A 22,384-nucleotide genomic window follows, 5' to 3' on the forward strand; every position below is an offset into this window, starting at 1 on the left:
GGGGGAGGGAGTAAGCAAAGTGCGACGACTCATACAAAAATGCAGAGGTCTCACGAAAAAAGTGTGAATTATGGAGGAGAGGGGTTGAAAATGCCCAATTTTTGGGTGACGTAATTTATGGACGTTTCCTAGGTATTCCCACGTAACGTAAGAATGAGACATTTTAAGAAGCTACAACAGTGTGGATGATGATGTTGATTTTACGGGTTAGGACGCCACCTGCTGGGGAACGTCCATAAATTACGTCACGCTCCGAGTGGGAGAGGTGGGGGGTTTGTTTCAGCAATGCATAAAAACCCATACAAAATTCTCAAAGGCTCCATACAAGAAGTGTGACATGGGGGGAGGGGTGGTTGAAAATAGTCGATTTTTGCGTGACGTAATTTATGGATCTTCCCCTGTCAAATTTTCATTCAATCGACTCGTAAAATGGACTATTCAAAAACAAGGGGTAGTGTGGCGTGGTAGATAACGCCTGAAGTACACATGGCAAATATTTGACCAGGAAAGAACTCGAGAAACAACATCAGTATGACACTAATAAAAATTCGATCGAGTCAAACAAGATGTTTGAGCATTGGTTTCTTTTTGGACAAATATTTGACCCTGTGTACTAACATCTTAAGCTGTAGCTGCCGGCTTAGAATAGCACTACGGACCACCTGTTCCGGTGGTAAAACTCCACCAAACAGGTAACCCCAATCCAAGGTGTCAGGCGACCCGTGCTGAGGGATGATTGGTTGAGGGGGTTTAAAATATGCTCGATCTTTGACCCTTATGTGGCCAGCAGGGTACCCGGGTACTTTTTTCGATTTCAAATCTCGATATTTTTTTTGATTATTGAGAGTAGGAAGTTGATACTCTGCTAGATCTTATAACTCGTGAATATATATCTAATAATGGGGTTGACCGAATTCCCAAGTGAGGAGGGGCAGGGGGGAGGTCTCTGATTTTTTTATTACGTGGAATGCCGGCAGGGTACCCGGGTACCCACGAAACTGAAATAATCATATTTCCGTCAACTTTTCACAGATTTTAAAAATTAATAACTCATTTAACTCAGAAACTCATTATCTATCTAGAAAATATGTGGTTGTGCCGATCTGATGAGTGTAGTTTTCGGAAAATCCGGATTTGCGGGAGCATGTCATTATACCATATTGAATCCCACGTTGTTGAGCCTAGGATACCGTATAGTGGCCATTGCCAGCCATGGCCCCGCGGGAAGCCTGATCCGAAATCGCAGCTACAAAGTCAACACGTTTTATGATCCCAGGCTGGTCAGATACTATATGCTGAAGCAATTTTAGGATGATTGATACCGATATTGCCACTAACCTACCGAAAATTCCGAGCATTGTTTTGTATAAAAACATAAGCCCGGAAATCCGAATTTCCCGGCACCCACGGTTATCGGACCGGTCTTACCAAATATTATATCGATAGATAATGAGTTTATGAGTTGAATGGGCAAAAAAAAAAACGGTGGAAAATTGACGGAGACATGATCATTTCAGTTTCGTGGGTACCCGGGTACCCTGCCGGCATTCTACTGGTATTTTTTTGCTGGCCACACTACGGTTAACGAAGCCCGTAGCGTGGGTAGATCGCCCTTTTGGGTTGCGTTGCGGTGAAAGATCTACCAAACCGAACCCTAGTCCTAACTGCTTCCAACTAGTGGAACAGCATAACTTAGAGCACCTTTACCGGTGCGCGACAAAACTAAATTACATAGCGCAGTATCATAGCGCTATACCTTATCGGGGGCTACTAAACGGGATAGTAAAATAGCAGCATGGCTTTCGGGAAACATGGAGCACACAAATTTAGGCGCCTGATAGTTGCGTGGGAAACGATTGCTGTTTCATATATGTCAAAAGTGCTGTGTTGTTTTTATTTGTTTGTTTCGAGCAAAACGCACCGGTGGTCTGCAACAAATTTTGTAAACACTTGCAGTTAGAGAAAATCTGCTGCGAACATCACAAGCGAAAATGTCCAGGAGTACCCGTTACAGCATTTGGGTGAGTGAAGTGCTGGAAGAATCAAAAGAAAATATCACTCCCAAACGGAAGGGACGGCCTCCATGAAAGAAGCACGACACCACAATAGAGGAGGAGGATGTGGAAGTCTCTCCGCTAAAGCGGGGCACAGTACGACCACCGAAAGAGTCACCGGAGGACAAGCTGGAAGAAGTGAGGGTCACTACTGTGGGATGTCTTCCGGGGCGTGAGCAAAAAAAGGAAAATCTCGCTCTGCACGTCGAGGGGATTTCGGCGAACAATGATTCGGGAAGTGTGTAGATCACTGGTCCACCCGGAACAGGTTAAACGGCCAGTCTTACCAAAATTCTTCCGGGGAGTCCTCCAGGAATTCCTCCGGGAATTTCTCCAGGAATCCCTCCGGAAATTCCTCCGGGAATTTCTCCAGGAATTCCACCGGGAATTCCTCCAGGAATTCATTTGGAAATTCCTCCAGGAAATCCTTCGGGAATTCCTCCAGGAATTCCTTCGGAAATTCCTTCAGGAATTCCTCCAAGAATTCCTCCGAAGAATCTTCAAGAAATTCCTCCGTGAAACCCTACAACATTTTCTCCTTGGATTCCCCCATAAGCCCCTCAAAGGGTTCATCCAGGAACCCCCGGAAGAATTCCCGGAGGAATTCCTGGAGAAATTCTTAATGGAATTCGTGGAGAAATTCCTGTAGGAATTCCTGGAGGGATCCCCGGGGGAATTCCTGCAGGAATCCTTAGAGAAATTCCTGGAGGAATCCCCAAAGGAATTCTTGGTAGAAGCCCTGGAGGTATTCCTGGAGGAATCCTCGGAGGAATTTCTGCAGGAATCCCCGGAGGAATTTATGGAGGAATCCCTGAGGAATTCCTGGAGGAATCCCCGGTGGAACTCCTGGAGAAATCTCCGGAAGAATTCCTGGAGAAATCCCCGAAGGAAATCCGGGACGAATCCCCGGAAGATCTCCTGGGAGAATCTCCAGAGGAAGAATTCCTTGGAGAATCCCGGAAAGAATTCCTGGTGGAATATCCGGAGGAATTTCTGGAGGAATTCTTGGAGGAATCCCTGGAAGAATTCCCGGAGGAATCCTCGAAGGAATTCCTGGTAAAATCCCCGGAGAAATTCCTGAATGAGTCCCCGGAGGAACTCTTGGAGGAATCCCCGGAATTCCTGGAGGAATCCCCAAAAGAAATCTCAGTAGAAATTTTATGTGAAATCCTGGGTGGAATCCCTGGGGAAATCTGGAATTCCTGGAGACAACCTAGTACGTATTCCTCGAGGATACTCAGTAAGAATTCATGCTAGAATCTCAGAGGTATTCCTGGGGAATCCCAGAAAGAATTCTTCCAAAATAGGTTTACGAAATATTTTGTTTATACCGCAACAGTATTTGGCAACGACCGGTACGGAATCCGGTAACTAAATATAGCAGCGTCCGATATGGAAATTGGTAACTAAATTAAAATGACAACTCCGTGGGCAATCATTTTACTCGCCCAGATAGTAGCCCCCGGTAAACTTGCTCTTAGTAATCAAAGGTATACACTTTGGTCCTTATTACATTTTACACCTTGTTGAAAGTGATAGGTCTCGGTTTTAGGTGTGGCCGAGATAGACCTTGAAACAGGGACAAATGGATTAGTATTCCTAATCTTTTATTCGGTGTTCACTAGTTTGAAACAGTAAGGACTAGGGTTCCGATGCATGGTCAATATCGGTATCATTTCTTGGCATTATCGTTAGGCGATCCGATTTTGACAGAAAAAGGAGCGTGTTCAAAGCGGAACCTATCAATCAGAATCCTCTCTTGCGATCAAATTGAAAATGACTACTGTAATAAAACCGAATACTTCTCAATAGTGATAAAGTAATACGACATGCACTATACAAATGACACGGGATATAGGGTATTGTACCATTTGGGCAAGTGTACCTATTTTGAGCACTTGCCGCTATAACTAGGTCTATTTCAAACCGATTGATTTGAATTTTTGTACAGAGTTAGATACTGTACGTGCCTGACTCTATACAGAATTTCAGATCAATCGGTTTGAAATTGACTTAGTTATAACGGCGAGTGCCCAAAATAGGTACACCTGCCCAAATGGTACAAGACTCTACCACAATAGATCAAATATTGGTCGCAGTGGTTTATGTTTGTTTTTGTTTGTATGAGGTGTCGTTCAAACCAACGGGGGTAGACGGTACTCAAATTTAAAACGAAGAAAAATATGTCAAGTGATTTTGTATTTGATTATACAGAGTAGAATAACATGATCCAAGCAACAATAATATGTATTGTTATTAATTTGTGACGAATTGTTTTTAAGTGTAATTGACGGGGATGCTACGGTGATCTGATTTTGTTGCCGCTTAGCATGTGCAACCTGTGCTCACTAATGCCAACATTTACTCAATACATCAGCGAGAGGAAATAAGGAAAAACGCACTTTGGCGAACAAAGTTTGCGAAAAGAGGTGTTGTGTGACTTTTCACAAGCAATTCTCACTCTCTGTAGGAACTTTACCTAAACATCGACACTCTAAAATTGAAAATTATTAATTAACGCCGCTTTTTCATGATCAACACTTTTATGAGATCTAATGTGATGTAAGCGTTTTGCACCGATATCCCTCGTATAAAAGGTAAACATTCAAATTTCACGACTGTGTTGGTGAATATTTTGGCTGGAGCATAAATTTATGCTCCACGTAAGGAGGCATAATCCAACCTGTCAAACTCCATAGTGAAAAAATAGGTTGCCGTCCCCTTGAGAAATACTCTTTTTTAATAAAAAAGTCCATGAGAACTTTGTAGGCACTTTTCCAAATGTATGAAAACAACTCAATTTTTTTTACTAGTAGTACCCAGGTAACCACTAAGCACTGTTCTGAGCATTATAACGGCCATTAAACAGCTTTTCAGTGCTAAGTAGCTCTCCTAATGCTTATAGGCACTATAACCAGTAAGAACTAAATTAAGCCCTGTAAGCCTATATAAAGCCTACAAGCTGTAAAGAAGTTTGTCAGTGCTGTCACAGGGCTTGGAGCACATGACGTTTATATCAATCAAAATAGATTTCGACCAAAACAGACTCGAGTCGGTCATGATCAATAAATACATTTTAAACATCCATGTCGGACGGGATTAACGAAACGGGATTATTTTTGTTGTTGACATGTTTATCGGAATGGTGTTGTTAAATAGATAATGGAATTTGGTTATCTTGATTATTCCATTTTTTTTTCAATCAAGACAAACTCCAGCTCGTTTCCCTCTTCTTGTGAAACGTTTCCCGACCATTTATATAAACATTGCTTCTCCTGCATCAATTCCTGCGTTCGTCACCACCAACCTTACCACTGAATCATCCTCATCCCATATCATTTTCAACCCTCGAAATGCCCAAACTATTTTGTTTTTCATGGTTTAAATACTAGTTTGATCACACCATTCCCATGGTGCACTGGTGGAGCAGATGAAAAAGGCAACGGACTTGAACTTGATCAGGAACTCGGAGGACAACAGCTAGAATCTGGATGAAGTGCAAAAACGCAACTTCAATGGAAGCGAAGGAAGTTAGAAAAGAACAGAAGATAAACAAATTTTTTTTCTTTGTCTCACTTTTGACAACTTTCGCTCCAGAGACTTGGTACGATATTTTAAAGTTGGCCGTATATCAGCCGAATAATTCGCCAAAAGTGGCTTTTGAGCAGCTCTATAAGAGGATATAGAACCAATTAGCTCTGTTAGCCAGGTTCTACATTCGACTATAGAGCCGACTTAATGCCATTTTTACGGCTTAATGGTTACTTGGGTAACTTTAACCCTTTATAAGGCCGAGAGAACCAGGCACGGAATCCACTCGTTCTACATTGGAATATAAAGTACATATGATGTAATGAACAAAAACATTTTTATTTTCAAAAAATTCAATGGTCGATTTTGTATGAAAAAAATGGTCTAAATTCCAACTTTTTGTCAACAAAGTTTAAAATGTTGTTATTTTGTGCTGCGTTTGTCAATCATGCTGATTTTTTGACAGGTTATTGCCCTAATATTCATGAGTTACTTGTGTGGATTTGAACTCGATTGGTCAATTATTTTGGACGATATGGCAATTTTAGTACATGCCCATTTATTATAGAATTTCGAGCTTACAAACCTTTATGCACTCAAAAATAGCAGTTTTTGGAGAGACATTTTGTTCTAAAAAACCCATTCATATTTGTTATGGCTCAAAAAAATCATGAGTGTTCACAAAGGCCTAATGTGTCCATCAGTTAAAACAGAAGTTGTAAAAATTTTCTGAACGAACAGAAAAAAATATGTGTATAAGGTGGCAATATAGTTGCCATTGCCTTATAAAGGGATAAATTATTAAAGAACGATTGAAAAACAATCGAATCAATTAGTCACTACTAAAGCTAATGTTCACTTATTGTACGAACTATATCGGATTGATTTCCATTGTAAAAAGTAACCATATATCTACTGTGTGTTTTATTGTGAAAAATAAAAGCAGTCATACATTAATAATATTTACCATGTAATGAATGGTCATTTTTTATCCGGGTAGTGCTACAGACTACGGAACGTTTATTCGATGTTTCATCAGAAACGGATGGCTTAATACTAAAGTAGGTGCGTATAAATAAAAACATAACAGCAAAACACTCGATGTACTTTGATTGGTTTATGGCAGTGCTGCCAATTAATCTGATATTCTTCGGGGCGATCACTGCTATTTCAATACTCCTCCTCAGTGTGAGCCCCATCGATCTTCATCTTATCTACTATCTTTCAACAAATACACACATTTTTTATCGTAAATCTTCTACCCACTTATCTGCGAGTGGTAATGGCGGCGGCGGGCATATTCAACCGGTTCATATTTTGACGTTTCTTAGGGGATGTCAAAACAATTTCATTCTCCTCCTTACCCCTTCACCCACCGTTCGGTGGCGCCAACCGATTGCGATCCCCAAGAAACGTCAAAATTCGAATCGGTTATGCCCGCCGCCGCTCACGGATAAGTGAATATCTCTTTTTCTCCTTACTGTCTCGTCTCTCCTCCATTTCATGTGAATATTTGTACAGTTTGATTTCGTTTCCCTTAATCAATCTATTGAACAACATATAAACCGTTCTTATTCTTTCCAACTGCTATCAATTTGTCTTCTTTCAAAATCTGACACTCATTTCTTTTGAAGGTCACGGACTTGAACTTGATCAGGAACTCGGAGGACAACAGCTAGAATCTGGATGAAGTGCAAAAACGCAACTTCAATGGAAGCGAAGGAAGTTAGAAAAGAACAGAAGATAAACAATTTTTTTTTCTTTTTTCTTTGTCTCACTTTTGACAACTTTCGCTCCAGAGACTTGGTACGATATTTTAAAGTTGGCCGTATATCAGCCGAATAATTCGCCAAAAGTGGCTTTTGAGCAGCTCTATAAGAGGATATAGAACCAATTAGCTCTGTTAGCCAGGTTCTACATTCGACTATAGAGCCGACTTAATGCCATTTTTACGGCTTAATGGTTACTTGGGTAACTTTAACCCTTTATAAGGCCGAGAGAACCAGGCACGGAATCCACTCGTTCTACATTGGAATATAAAGTACATGTGATGTAATGAACAAAAACATTTTTATTTTCAAAAAATTCAATGGTCGATTTTGTATGAAAAAAAAATGGTCTAAATTCCAACTTTTTGTCAACAAAGTTTAAAATGTTGTTATTTTGTGCTGCGTTTGTCAATCATGCTGATTTTTTGACAGGTTATTGCCCTAATATTCATGAGTTACTTGTGTGGATTTGAACTCGATTGGTCAATTATTTTGGACGATATGGCAATTTTAGTACATGCCCATTTATTATAGCATTTCGAGCTTATAAACCTTCATGCACTCAAAAATAGCAGTTTTTGGAGAGACATTTTGTTCTAAAAAACCCATTCATATTTGTTATGGCTCAAAAAAATCATGAGTGTTCACAAAGGCCTAATGTGTCCATCAGTTAAAACAGAAGTTGTAAAAATTTTCTGAACGAACAGAAAAAAATATGTGTATAAGGTGGCAATATAGTTGCCATTGCCTTATAAAGGGTTAAATTATTAAAGAACGATTGAAAAACAATCGAATCAATTAGTCACTACTAAAGCTAATGTTCACTTATTGTACGAACTATATCGGATTGATTTCCATTGTAAAAAGTAACCATATATCTACTGTGTGTTTTATTGTGAAAAATAAAAGCAGTCATACATTAATAATATTTACCATGTAATGAATGGTCATTTTTTATCCGGGTAGTGCTACAGACTACGGAACGTTTATTCGATGTTTCATCAGAAACGGATGGCTTAATACTAAAGTAGGTGCGTATAAATAAAAACATAACAGCAAAACACTCGATGTACTTTGATTGGTTTATGGCAGTGCTGCCAATTAATCTGATATTCTTCGGGGCGATCACTGCTATTTCAATACTCCTCCTCAGTGTGAGCCCCATCGATCTTCATCTTATCTACTATCTTTCAACAAATACACACATTTTTTATCGTAAATCTTCTACCCACTTATCTGCGAGTGGTAATGGCGGCGGCGGGCATATTCAACCGTTTCATATTTTGACGTTTCTTAGGGGAAGTCAAAACAATTTCATTCTCCTCCTTACCCCTTCACCCACCGTTCGGTGGCGCCAACCGATTGCGATCCCCAAGAAACGTCAAAATTCGAATCGGTTATGCCCGCCGCCGCTCACGGATAAGTGAATATCTCTTTTTCTCCTTACTGTCTCGTCTCTCCTCCATTTCATGTGAATATTTGTACAGTTTGATTTCGTTTCCCTTAATCAATCTATTGAACAACATATAAACCGTTCTTATTCTTTCCAACTGCTATCAATTTGTCTTCTTTCAAAATCTGACACTCATTTCTTTTGAAGGTCACATTGCAACCGTTCTCTGCGATACGACTAACGGACAACATATTACCAATCAGTCTGGGAACATACAACACATCCTTAACCACAATTGTTCGTTCGTGTACTATTATTTTTATTTACAGTTAACTTGACTGTACCTATCGCACTACCAAACATGTTTCTACCATCTGCCAGAATTATTTTTCTTCTACATGCCACTAACCCTTCCAAAAGATCCGCCTTTCCTGTCAAGTGCATCAAGCAACCAGAGTCCAAGTACCACTCTTGCTTTGACTCCATCGCTCTACGTTGTCGATCTCCAGTAGCAGCAAAACAAATATTTCGTTCCTCGTTGGTTGACTGTCGCTTCTTCGAATGCACCGTAGATACATTTGCTTCTTCTTCCTTTTCCTCGTCGTCATCGCTTTTACTCAGCCGTGGACAATCTCGCCAAAAATGACCTGACCGCTGACAGTAATAGCACTTCTTCTTCTTCTTTTTGTCACTATTATCGATGTTATCGCTCTTTACATGGGATCCCCGGCAACGAGCAGATCAGGGGCGTACAATTTCGTTTCAATGATACACTTTCATGCAACATTTGAATAGTGCCATTTACACTTATCAATAAATTGATTCAACCAAGAGGTTCAATCCTTCCTTCAACTTCATCAAGAAACACAAATTGATAGAAATATTGCTAAATGTATTGCTTGCATTTTTATTGCGAAGAAGATGGATGATAATGTTGAATCTTGATATAAATACTGACCAACCTGCAAAAGCGAGATTGAGGTTGGTGTTTATATCTTCAATAATTTCCCCTCCGAAAGATTGATCCAACCACCGCTATCCAGGGATTGGCGGCATGCACCGTGCGGTGCGAAAAAAGGGTGTGCTTCACACAATCGCAAGTGCTCGTCTCCCGTTTTGCCGAGAGACAAGAGACGTATGAGTGAGAGCTTTCGTAATTGTGCGAGAGACAATCGCAGCACTAGCTCTACGGCGCAGGGAGTAATGCACGGTGCTTGGGACTGCGCTTGTCTCCAAACAGAAAAAATCAATTAATAAATTAATTGAAGAGTTTGTGTTTTCGGCAAAGTTGTTAAGCTTGTCAAGGGTTGACAAGTGATGGGTCGTTTGATTCGAAATTTTTGCAATCATGCGTAGTATCAAGCCAAGTGAAAAGTACGGAGACAAGCACCGAGAGAGTGCAGCGTGAGAGACAGGAGAGCTCCAGCGAGCGGCAAAGCAAGCGAGCAACACACAACCGATTGCGCGTACTCGTCTCCTTCTAGTTTGTTGTGCTGTCTCGTAGCAGAGTGTGCAGCACGCAAAGAGTTTTGAGTCGCACCCTATCCCTGCCGCTATCATCCAGTTTGACCAAACCATCAAGATCATCCAAGTCCGTCAAACTTTCCCCTTGAGTTGTTTTATTCGATCAATCCAGCAGGGTAAAAGAGTCAGCAGATTGAGCGAAGACCATCCCATCAGTGAGGAAGAGATAGCAATTCACCAACATTCAGCGCGTGGTTCACGGCGTTCATGGTGGCCAGCTCAATTGAATTTTATGGAATGCTTTGAAAGCAAATTTTTAGAAATAAAGTGTCACGTTTTTGCATTGTAAATAAAATAAAGACTTGATCATTAGAAAAGTGCAAATTTCTATATTTCACTTGCTTATTCAATTCCATTAATGATTATGAAAAAAAAATAATGTTTTAATAATTCTGGTGATTTACCACGCCATATTCGATTTTTTGTAAGCATTCATAAACTCTTATTTATTGAACCCAATCTCTCGGATGAGTATGATGAATTGGTAAATAGTGGATCTATTTATTAATTCATCATGCTATTTTTCCTAATGTCTTGAGAAGGTTAATGTTTTTTTTAATTTCTAACACAAGTTATGAACTTCTACCGGTGAACCAAAATATTTCATACAAAATGGAGCTTAAACAATAAGTATAAACAGTTAGGATCGAACTTCAACATGTAAATTTGGAAATCACTCTAAGGGGCTTTTCCCTCACAAAATTTAAAGTTAAAAATAAATAAATAATTAAATAATAGTTAGGTTCGAACAAGTTTTGATTTTTGCTAATGTCATAGTCATAGTAAATATGTAAAGCAGTAGAGGTTTAGAAAACAAAGGCTGATATGAGGTTATTGCCATATTGATTTGGTTGTTTCGGCTATAACTGAAAATGTTTGCTTTATCCGTTATTAACAGGTTTATCTATAGCTAGATTGATTACTGAACGATGATTAAATTATATGCCTTGAGAGTGACTTTGAGTATTATTGGCAGTGTTTCTCTCTTTGCCATAAGAGTTTTTTGTCGTCCAAATAGCTTGAAACTAAGTTGTAAACAGTTTGATTGGCAAAATGTGACGCCAACTTTCAGTTTATCAGACTTTAGATAACACCCCATGACGAAGAGAACAAAGCTGTCGAAAATATACTGAGTTTTGTAGCATTTTATACTAAAGGCACTAGAAAATCGCATATGCGTTAGTGGAAATTAAAGATGTGATATAAAACATGATGAACCAATGTTAAATATTAAACATTATTCCTAAATAATCTAATGAAAATTTACGATGCGCAACATGTGCTTGAAAATGTTTATTTGGCAGCGCTTTCTTGTTTCCTTTATTCCACCATTCCATCAAGTATTTCTTTCTCAAGGATTATTGATGAAATCACGAGGATCAAACCAAGTATCAATCCAATATCTTTCACGAGAGATAGATCAAGCCGAGGCTCGAGCAGAGAGAAAATCTCCCGGCAGTATGAGAGAAGTTAATGCATAAAGAGAAAAAAAAAACAAGTGTCCGTGCATGCTTATCATACGTGCACAGCTAGCAAAGCAAAGCCTTTTAGACCGGAACAAATCTCATTTTCTTCTTATGTCACAATACTCGTTGGCTCGCTAAGGGGGAGGACAATAAATAATAAATGTATGTGACGAAGAAATACCCAAACAATTTGGCAAAATCTATAAACTCAACTCTAATTTCACCTTGAAATTTTAGAATTTCTTGAATAATTTATTGTTGTCCCCCCTCAAAATGTTGAATATCGACCAAAATTTTCCGAGGGGGCGGTGACATAAGAGAAAATCGAAATTTGTGTCAGCCTTATGGAATCAATGCGTCGTCGGTGGGTGTGCGGTTGATTTTCAGTCCTACCGATCCCAATGCCCAATGTATATAATGCATTTCTGTCACATTTTTATTTATGTTTTTAATGAATTTTCTATTCACATTAATTCTTCTAAGCTTTACCATTTTTACATATGTAATCAAACATTTTACATATTTTTTTATTACGAAAAGTTTTTGGACAGCCCATGGGATGGGACTCGAAACACCATCAGTGCCGTCTTGCTGAATTACCTTTATATTTCGACATTACACAAAATTACTACAGAAGGGTGTTCTTTGTCAGAAGGGGGTATTTCTAATTTATAGGCAACGCAGCTAAGCATGTTACCACCCTAATGTGCAAATTATTAATTAACTGGTGTTAGAAACCGCCAGTGCACCAGTAATTTTTAGCAAAGTTCGGTGGGACACCAACCGAGTTATAAGATTACACAAAAAATGTTGTGAACTGTTTATTGCTGACTGCACCCCAAGTTGGACTGACACAATAGTGTGCACACACCTTCAAAGTGTGATTGCAGCGCAGGGATATACTTATGACACACATGTGATACAAGAATCACTGTACAATTGCGCTTGAAATGAGTGCCATACTGAAAATTCTCTCAGTTCAAGTCAGTCTTGCTAAAATTTTCTTGACACTGCGTACCGTTGTACAGGAATCACACTCGTATCACATGTCTGTCCGGGGTAATACGTCGGATCGAATTGAGGTCTTCGGTGCACTTATTCCTTGTAAATGGAGGAATAAGTGCACCGAAGACGTCGAGACGATCCGAGGCAAATGTGCACTTTTATCACACTTTTTAGGCGTACCAAAAAAAGTGTGATAGTCCAATTTGAGATATAGTCTGCAATATTATCACTAATGCATTGTAATCGTTGGGTTCATTACATTTACCTCTGCATAAACTTATATAAACTTTGCATAAATTTACTACATTACTTCTGCATAAATTGTTTTTTTTTGTTCGATGATTTATTATATCTGAATTCAGTTTTTTTGTATAATATATTTAGCTATTGAAATTTGGTATTGGTATTGACGATTTTATGAATTTCTAGACTCTAGTGCAATTTCGTTTTAGTGAGATACAATTTGCACACTCACTAATATTAGTAGGCGTATGCATCTTGGTGAGGGAATTTCGCTTGTGGTATTGGTGATTTGTTGTTGCATGAAGAAGAACGATGGTGTTTTGAAAAAATCCTATCCCTACAACACAGGGAAAGTTTTTAAAATGCCTCTATAAAATCTAAAACAAAATCCAATTAAAAACGGTTTGATGTACGGTGTTAGACTTTAAACGGACTACAATTTAAGTACCTTATCAAGAAAAAAATGTTAAATTTAAATTTATACGTTCAATATGTAGTCCGTCCAAAGCTCCAAAGTCTAACACCGTACATCAAACCGTTTTTAATTAGATTTTGTTTTAGATTTTATAGAGGCATTTTAAAATCTTCCCCTGTGTTGTAGAGATAGGATATTTTCAAAACACCATCGTTCTTCTTCTTCTTCTTCATGCAACATCAAATCACCAATCCTTTTAGTGACTCTTGAGTGACTCCCACATTTCGTTGGCTGTCGTAGCGCTCATAACACGGCACAGCTGATCGTTGTCCAATGCTAAACCGATCGCCGCTCTCGCTCTACCATCCCCCGGTCAACCATTTCACAAATTTCGTTAAAGTTCTTTACCAAAATATAAAAAAATAACGTCGACTATTCTTTACTGATTATTACTTTACATATATTCAAACAACTTCATCGATCGATAACGAAACATGAAAAATGTCCTTTATCGGTCAAAAGATAAAAACCTTTAATACCGAAACGTAACTTAATTTCGTTAAATTTCATGTTGCCGCTTGAACTTTGGTTTTCTTCGTGAATATTTATCGGAACATATTCAATTTCCGATATCAATGTAACTTTGCATATTGATATCAAAGAACAAAGATTAGTCACGACACTCGTTTACCGTTCTGTTCGGTATCGTTGGTTGAAGCTGAGTAAAGGTGTTCTGATATCTCATATGACAGGAGCAATGTTTTGGTTTTGCTCGAATTAGAAAAAAATAAAATGAAACTAAGGATAAATCAAGACGGTTACTCCTTGGATTTCTCCGAGCACGAAAATTCCTTGGAAAATGCTTCCTAGGTCCGGATTAGGTCACAGCTCACCGGATTACTCCCCGGGATAGCAACATCAGCAGAAATACATATTGGTAGGTATTCTGGACATTCTATTGGCAGTAGGAAGCCACCGCCGTGTTGTGTTATTTCCGTTCACCGGCAAAACTCACTCCGTTCGGGAACCCTGTGAAAGATCCGAACTTTATTTGATTAATTATGGTTTCTCAATATGATGTTTATTCAGTTCGTCAAAGCCGGATAATTTTTTTTAATAATTCTGTTGTAGCTTTGAAAACTGCTAAAGGCTAGTAATTTGTTGGGTATTTGAATGCATTTAGCCACCCAAAATCATTGTTATACCGTGTGACTCAGTAAGTAACTAAGTAGTTATTAAAATTTCTTTATGAAACGATGTCGATCGCTATCGATTTTCGGTATGAACGTCTTTAAAGGTCGTTATAAAGAAATGTAAAGATTTTTAAAGAAATGGTTGATCGGGCCTTCGCTAACCAGCCAGCTGGATTTGGTGCCATCACCACCTCGAACAGTTCATCTTTCACCAGCAGCAACTCCATCCGAAACTTCCAACTAGCCCAATGGAGTTGTTCAGTCGCTCGAACTGTATTTTCGCTTCCGCCATTCTGTACCAGCACGACGATTCACTAACAAGAAAGTCCGAAGTTCTTTTTGATTCGCTGCAATTTTCTTCACTCGCGCCGCGCAACTGGACCCATTATTATGTTTCCAGTTCAAAACCGAATTAGCGACATTTTTTCTTTTACTTTCGCTGCTTCTGCCTTACGTTAAACACAATGTCGGAAGTGGGGCGCTGTATTGTACACCTGGTACTGTATACAGCGCCCCACTTCCGACATAGTGTTTAACGCAAGGCAAAAGCAGCGGAAGTAAAAGAAAAAATGTCGCTAATTCGGTTTTGAACTGGAAACATAATACCTGTTGGCAGTCCACCGATATATGGAAATTGCACAATAGGACAAATCGGCGAAGTACTAGATGTGTAGTAATGAGCTGAATTTTAGTATGGTGAGAAGGTCAATTCTCTGTTTCTGCAATGAAATGGTGCAAAAAGCGTGGGTATTATGATTCCTTGCCTAATTTGATGCTGTTTGAGCAAAACTTTGGGCAACAGTGTTGTTGTTTTCTCCAGTTCTTGCAACATAAACAACAAAGTTATCCAAAGTTTTGCTCAAACAGCATCAAATTAGGCAACGAATCATAATACCCACGCTTTTTGCACCATTTCATTGCAGAAACGAAGAATTCGACACCAACATTTCAAAAGGGCGTAACTGCTTTTGGAATCATCACCTTCTTTTAAAGCTGTGGATCATGTGTTATGATTTCCATGTTTTTCACAACAAGTACCAGATGGGAAAAACTCTCCTCTTTCCGACAACCACAGTGGTTTGAGTGTAAGGGAGGCAGTACGACCTACAGCTTTGAAAGAAGGTATTACTTCCAAATGCAGTGTTACGAACGCGACGCGTGAAGTACATCAATTTCTAACAACTAGAGCACACTAATTCCAATCATTTCCTACATCTAGCATTAAGCAAATCGCTTGTAATAATCTAACGCAAAAGCTTGTATAATAATCGTAGAGGTAACGTTTTGTGAATCGTGTTGGTCACATATTCATGACAACCAGTGTAAATTGCAATATGCAAAATCAATTAGATCGAATTGAAAACGAGCGACCTTTCACACAACGTTGCATACGATATGCTACGATAGCGCAGCATCGAGGATGACTGATCAAGAACGGAACAAACTGCGCGTGCGTAGTAATCGATTAGCCCGGAACGCATACTCATAGCATACGTGGGGATGAATCATTCTAATTCATATTAGAAACGATATCATATTCAAGTATGTTCACGGTTTCACAGCGTAAATGCGCAAGCGCGGTATGGAATTTCACCATCGGATTTAATGTTGCGCAATCGGATAGCACTTACACATAAGCATGATATATAATTACGCAATATTGTGAAATTCATTAAACTAGAATACAAGCTACGCCATTTGTAATTGTTAGTTCCAGACATGCACCGATAGGATATAAAATTGTAATCAATTATCTATGCTCACAACTAACGTAAAGTCAAGAACACAACCCCAATGTATTGTAATGGTCAAAGTACCAGAAAAGGTTTTGATCAGGGATTAATTATTTGTTAGCAAAACTTGTTGGAAAGATTCATTGCAGGATTGTATGTATACAAGTTAGAATTTTGATGAATCATGAGTTAATTAATGATGTAAAGAGGGTGAGCATAGTTTCTGGACGATACACATATAATTAATATGCTTTACGTAGGAATCAGGAAAAGACATGTAAAAAGAGGGTGCGAATAATGTCTGGACGAGAGTATAAAAGGCGATCGAACAATAAAGACGGTAGCAGTTTTGCCTTGTACGTCACAAGCTACAGAACGCTCATTTACTTGCTACTCGAAATCCTTCTTACCAAGCACTTTGAGAAGCTTAATCTTTTCTAATCCCTCCTATTACCCAAGCCTTCGAATGCGAAAGGAGTTGGCTGGAGCTTGATTGGAAAATTTAAGTCTTTGAAAAGAGTTACTTGGTACTTAGAATCGAGGAAGTCCTAAATCATACTGAATCGATCAAACTTTTTCCACTCTGGCACGCTACGGTTCCGAATGCGAGTAACTTTGGCAAGAGTCTGAAAAGGCCAGTTTGACACCGATTCAAGTGTGGGCAAGCATTTATTTTCTCACTCTGGTACGCCACGGTTCCGAATGCGAGTAACTTTGGCATGAGTCTAGAAAAAATATAAATGCATTGCGATCAACTTTTCCTCATCCGACTAAGTCACGTCTTCGAATGCGAAAGAATTTGACCGGATCTAGGAAGGCCAGTTGATTGCTCCCATATTCGATTTGGACCAATCGATTTTAATTATCTACCACTCAATCCTCCGAGTATCAGTAAGTAGTTTCGGTCGTCGACAGTTTATTCAGTGCGTTTCTCTTGCCTGTTGATCGGCACACGCGGAATCGAATACCGTCTCCCTTCGCAACGGTACCGTGCATCTGATGTGGTGTGATTACCATCATCGTCGTCGTCGTCATCGCCAAGTGATCGTCGCGGCAGCTGACAGAAACACCACACGGAGTGTAAGTGCCCCGTCGTCAACATATGGTGGCTCCAGAGAGGAAGAGCTGCTGCCACCTTCCAGCGACAGTGCTTATCTCCAATATCACGTGCCTGATTTCAACATATGGTGGCTCCAGAGAGGAGGAGCTACTACCATCTTCCAGAGAGGAAATGCTACTGCCAACATTTGGCGGTCTGTCAAAGCAGAGGAAAATCGAACTCCAGGAGCGCGCTGAAAAGTGGAAAGGCGATACCGGATCACAATGTTTTCGGACAAATTGTGCAGTGGTAGATCAGTGAAAATTTGAACAGTGAGTGCTAATAACCACGAACGAAGAACTTATGGATTATGTTTGCTGAAAAATAGTACCAAAATTGTGGAAGACTCATCGTGAACAAACGTGAATGAACTGGTTACAAAGTGAGAAGAAATCAATGTCAACAAACAGTGACGTTTAGGATCCGAACTGTGAACTGACTGACATTCACGAATAATCAAGAATAATCAAGAATAGTGTTTTTCAAGTTGTAACGTGGAGTGTTATGCATAGTCACGAATTATAGGTTACAATTCTATCGGATCGAAACTCTGAACTGACATTCATAACGAAACAAGAAGAAGTCAATCCACGATAACCAAGTGATTAAGAAGACGAATACCCAGCAGCCCAAAACAAAGAAGAAAACTAAATCACGATTGTTTTTTATGTGAATGACCTGAACAGGTCAAATTGGTCCAGTCGTGCCATAGTGACTAGCTCCCTTATGGAACGCAATATTGAACCAAACTGCCGTAATTCTGCAAAGTGACCAGTACGGCAGTGAACAAATCGATTTCATCGAAGAACTATATTCAAAGTGTGTGTTTTGCGACCTTGTAACGTGGTTTACTGCCGCCAGGAGTGCAGTCTGAGTGTTGTGCTAAGACACAATAAATACGGTTACAAACTGAAGCCTACCAGGCGATCGGCATCTTAACTTTGAAGTCAAGTGACATTAACGAATGAAGTGGTATCTTTCGAATTGTAGCGTGGTTTACTGCCGCCAGGAGTGTAGTCTAAGAGTTGTGCAGAGTCACAAGTGAAACGGTTACAATTCGAGCCGATAGCAAACACAACTTGGTCTAGTCGTGCCATAGTGACTAGCTCCCACAGGGAAGGCAACAATGAGCTCAACGATATCGTGAAGAATTTAAGTGAATTGATACCACAATTTGGTCTAGTCGTGCCATAGTGACTAGCTCCCTCAAGGAAAGGCAACATTGAACTCAACGATATCAAGAAGAATTTAAGTGAACTGACATTCATAATTTGGTCTAGTCGTGCCATAGTGGCTAGCTCCCTTAAGGAAGGCAACATTGAACTGAACAATATCGATAACATCAAAGAATTATAATCAACATTGAGCTCAACGATATTGTGAAGAATACGTGTGAACAGAAAATCACCCGTTGGTCTAGTCGTGCCATAGTGACTAGCTCCCTCCAGGGAAGGCATCATTGAACAGAACAATCGTGAAGAATTAGTGAAAGTGAATTGACATTCACTAATTTTTGGAAGTACGAGATAATAACACTGGGCAGACAGTCTTGGACGACGATTTTTATACAACGAGACCTAAATGAACTCAAGGAAATTCCTAAGCAAACCTGGTAATCAGCAAACATGTCTATAAGGTTCGTATTGAACAAGAACGGCCATTGCCGTCTTTGTAACGAGGATGATACAGTGTGTGATATGGTATGTTGCGATGAGTGTGACCGTTGGTTTCACTTAACTTGCGCAGAGCTTGATCATCAACCAACTAAAGAAGAACAATTTTTATGCATAAAATGCACACAATTGGAAATGGAACGCAACGACTTGCTGGATAAATTACAAAAACACAGCCTGTCTGAACAAATAAATCAACCGATCAGTAATGCGTTAATAAGAAATAGTGATGCAACACCATATCTTAAACGACAAGGCCTAATTCAACTTCCAGTCTATAATGGAGCACCACGTGATTGGCCAAAATTTAAAAGTATCTATGATGATACTACAGCAGAAGGAGCATTCACAAATTTGGAAAATTTAAACCGATTGGAACATGCATTGAGCGGATCTGCAGCGAAATGCGTTGCCAATTTGATGATAAGCGCAGCAAACATACCGCAAATTATTAAACGACTCGAAGAAACCTTCGGAAGACCTGAAATAGTTTATAGACAGCTGCTAAGTGACTTGATGCAAGTAATTCACCAAATGCAAGTAAATCCTGTTGAATTATCAGACACTCTGGACAATCTCGTCACAAATATGGAATCGTTGAAGAAAGTAGATTTTCTACGTGATTATCGACTAATTGAGGATATCACGAAAAAACTACCATTCAATTTGCAAATCAGTTGGACGGATTTAGTACAACGGAATCAATCGCAACCTACCCTGATTGATTTGAACAAGTGGTTGAAACCGCATGCATCTACGCTTCGATTGCTGTTACCTTCAGCTGGAACATCGAAAAATTAACGACGACATCAACCCAAGCAACCCGTTTAAAAGTACAAATCGGAGAGGAATAATCATCATGGCTATAAAACTAAGCAGCATGGACAAAGCCATCAAAACATTTGCAGTTTTTTTTTTAATCTTCGTTCACCGCTAAGCATCATCGACGAAACTATCGCAGACCAAATGATGAAAAATTTGATTCATTATGCCTCACTTGGACGCAGAATTTATCAAAGGAAACTCCAAGCAAACGAGTAAATATTCAAACACTAGGAAAATGCAAGCAGTACGTCATGAAAGGTGTTGGAACCATTCCGGACTTACAATTTCCAAAGCAATTACTGAGGAACAAGCACATCAAAGGACGTTTCCAGTATATTGGCAGGCTTGGACATCGATGGACCATGATGCAAAACCAACTATAATGGTCGGGCTGGAGCATCTTCATCTCCTGATTACAACGGACAGAAGACATGCTGATGAGTACTAACCTATTGCGGTAAGAGCTAAACTCGGCTGGCTGAATTTTGGTAAGATTTGTAAGGAAGATGATTATTTTTCATTATCAATAACAGAAGAAAAGAAATGAGGAAATCTCTCCAAGATGTTAGAAGATTTTTGTAGAATAGAAAATTTTGGATTAAAAATTAATAAGGACCTTCCTAAATCAAAAGGTGACGAATGGGCAGAGCAAATTCTTAATCAAATCTTTAATTATAAAGATCGACGTTACGAACATGGTCTCTTGTGAAAAGTTGATAAATCAAGTTTTCCTCCTAGTTACAATAATGCCCTAAGCAGATTAAAATTATAGAAAGGTCACTGAAGAAAAGCCCAGAATTAAAGATATGGTAAATGAGAAGATTTCTTGGGAAAAGATACACTAAAAAGCTTTCACTAGCACAAATAATGAGTGAGAATCCCAGAATATATTATTTACATCATATAATCGTCATCAACGAAAATATCATTCCTCCGAAGCCAAGTTTATACCTTATAATTTGTTTACCAAACCCTTAATTGACACGTTGATTCATGGAAGAATTTTATTTGACATATATGGATTAAGCTGGAAACTAGTTTTTTCATGCTGGGACTCACTCACTAATTTTCTATCTCACAAGAAAATCATGAAAGAACCAAGAAATCTTAAAGATAAAAATAACAGAACTAAAGATATGGAAGTAGTTGAATAACTCCAAATCACCAATCCAAATGAAAATATAGATGAGCCATATAGAGCTAGTATTTATCCAATAATAAACACTAAATAATTAATCAGGATTAACACCCAAGAAACAGAATAATAGCAAAAGATATGAAGAATCATGTTATAATACTAATGAGTAAAATTAACAATATAATCAACAGTTGTAAAGGAAATGTTTGGAAAACCACGTCGCTTATCTACAAGTATTTAGTAAATCTCCTCAGTAGATTTACGAGGGCTGGAATGTTACGAACGCGACGCGTGAAGTACATCAATTTCTAACAACTAGAGCACACTAATTCCAATCATTTCCTACATCTAGCATTAAGCAAATCGCTTGTAATAATCTAACGCAAAAGCTTGTATAATAATCGTAGAGGTAACGTTTTGTGAATCGTGTTGGTCACATATTCATGACAACCAGTGTAAATTGCAATATGCAAAATCAATTAGATCGAATTGAAAACGAGCGACCTTTCACACAACGTTGCATACGATATGCTACGATAGCGCAGCATCGAGGATGACTGATCAAGAACGGAACAAACTGCGCGTGCGTAGTAATCGATTAGCCCGGAACGCATACTCATAGCATACGTGGGGATGAATCATTCTAATTCATATTAGAAACGATATCATATTCAAGTATGTTCACGGTTTCACAGCGTAAATGCGCAAGCGCGGTATGGAATTTCACCATCGGATTTAATGTTGCGCAATCGGATAGCACTTACACATAAGCATGATATATAATTACGCAATATTGTGAAATTCATTAAACTAGAATACAAGCTACGCCATTTGTAATTGTTAGTTCCAGACATGCACCGATAGGATATAAAATTGTAATCAATTATCTATGCTCACAACTAACGTAAAGTCAAGAACACAACCCCAATGTATTGTAATGGTCAAAGTACCAGAAAAGGTTTTGATCAGGGATTAATTATTTGTTAGCAAAACTTGTTGGAAAGATTCATTGCAGGATTGTATGTATACAAGTTAGAATTTTGATGAATCATGAGTTAATTAATGATGTAAAGAGGGTGAGCATAGTTTCTGGACGATACACATATAATTAATATGCTTTACGTAGGAATCAGGAAAAGACATGTAAAAAGAGGGTGCGAATAATGTCTGGACGAGAGTATAAAAGGCGATCGAACAATAAAGACGGTAGCAGTTTTGCCTTGTACGTCACAAGCTACAGAACGCTCATTCACTTGCTACTCGAAATCCTTCTTACCAAGCACTTTGAGAAGCTTAATCTTTTCTAATCCCTCCTATTACCCA

The 22,384-nt window shown here is 39.0% G+C and overlaps 1 protein-coding gene across 7 annotated transcripts in view; it reads left to right on the plus strand.

Annotated features, from left to right (window-relative positions):
• LOC109622136 (sex determination protein fruitless) overlaps positions 1 to 22,384 on the plus strand; it is a 640,213-nt gene that overhangs the window by 483,967 nt on the left and 133,862 nt on the right. The window lies entirely within an intron of this gene.

This window comes from Aedes albopictus, chromosome 2, assembly GCF_035046485.1.
Source record: "Aedes albopictus strain Foshan chromosome 2, AalbF5, whole genome shotgun sequence".
Lineage (NCBI taxonomy): Eukaryota > Metazoa > Arthropoda > Insecta > Diptera > Culicidae > Aedes > Aedes albopictus.